Source organism: Chrysochloris asiatica, unplaced genomic scaffold (assembly GCF_000296735.1).
Source record: "Chrysochloris asiatica unplaced genomic scaffold, ChrAsi1.0 scaffold00592, whole genome shotgun sequence".
Classification (NCBI taxonomy): Eukaryota; Metazoa; Chordata; class Mammalia; order Afrosoricida; family Chrysochloridae; genus Chrysochloris; species Chrysochloris asiatica.
Window position 1 is genome coordinate 80,546 of NW_006409110.1, and position 1,459 is coordinate 82,004.

The 1,459-nt window shown below is 42.9% G+C and overlaps 1 pseudogene; it reads left to right on the top strand.

Moving 5' to 3' along the window:
• Positions 1 to 747, top strand: part of LOC102813281 — a 50,766-nt pseudogene extending 50,019 nt beyond the window's left edge.
• Positions 748 to 1,459: the final 712 nt, after the last annotated feature.

A 1,459-nucleotide genomic window follows, 5' to 3' on the forward strand; every position in this document is an offset into this window, starting at 1 on the left:
TCATCATCCTAGTTGCGAATTTGGGTCTTACAATTTGGATTCTTAAAGTAATGTGGTTTTCCCCAACGGGAATGGATCATTTGCGTGTAACCAGTGATGGACTTTGCCTGGAAGGTGAATCAGAATTTTTATTTCCATTATATGCTAAATATACACACTCCCGGGTGGATTCCTCTCTATGTCTGCAATCAACTCAGAACATGACTGTGAATGCACGCTACTCTGATGGAAAAGTCACAGACAGATTAAAAGTGGGTCCCAAAATGGTGGAAGTTCAGAGCCAGCAGTTTCAGATCAACTCCAAGGATGGCAAGCCACTGTTTAAGGTTGATGAAAAGGAAGTTGTTGTTGGTACATATAAACTCTGAGTAACAGGTCCTGAAGGGCCTCTTTTTTAACATTCAGGGGAGAACCCACTTGTCCAAGCTGACCTGTTTCAAGAGCTTAGGTTAGAATCCCCTATCAGGAGTCTAAGCATGGATGCCCCCAGGGGTGTGCACATTAAAGCACATGCTGGGAAGATTGAGGCCCTTTCTCAAGTGGATATCAAGTTACATAGTAGTGATGGGATGCTTGTGCTAGATGCTGACACTGTGTGTGTTGCCCAAGTTGGTTCAGGGGACCAGCAGACCCTCTGGCAGCTCACAGAGGCTCTATGAAATCTGTGTTTGTCCAGACGGGAAATTGTACCTGTTTGTGGCTGGTGTGGGTACCACATGTCAGGAGAGCAGCCACGTCTATCTGTAGACCATTGCTGTCTTCCACAAAGACCTTGAACCTTCTTGACTTCAGAGCTTCTTCATACTTGGAAAGCAGTTCTGCAGCCTGTAAGACTGAGATTGTGTGTGAAGGGGAGAAGCACCCATTTTCAAGAGGACGTCAGAAAGAAAAATGCACCAGGGAAAATATTTGGACCGAATTGTGTGGTTTCAAAAAGGTGTGTGGGTGTCAGGGAAACGAGTTGTGAACAGAATGTGTTTATTCCACTGGGCTGATCAGTTTTCATCAGAACTACTAATGATGACTTTTCTTTTCCTCATCCGCTGTACGCATACATCTACAAGATGATGTCCTGCTCTGTGTGATTAATTTACGTTGCACAACTGTGAAAATGGAACTTCCCTCAGAGTTAATAGTGTTGGGGACTACCACAGCACCACTAAAGCCCTGTGTAGTTTTTGCTTCAAATCTCTCCAAGCTGAGAGCAAACTCCCCTTGAGTGTAGTGCCAGGATGCCGATTCAATAGAGAGGTTTCAGATTTTGAACACATATTGAAGCTGATCTGATTTTCACTATGTAATCAAAGGAATAAATGACAGAAAAAAAGAAAAGGCTGGGTTCTAAGATTACCTGTAATCTTCAACCTCTACAATGAGTTTACCTATTGAGCAGAATATGTGAAAGCCTCTCTTATTAGCACTTAGAATATTGTATAATAATCTTATTTCTACCTCACAG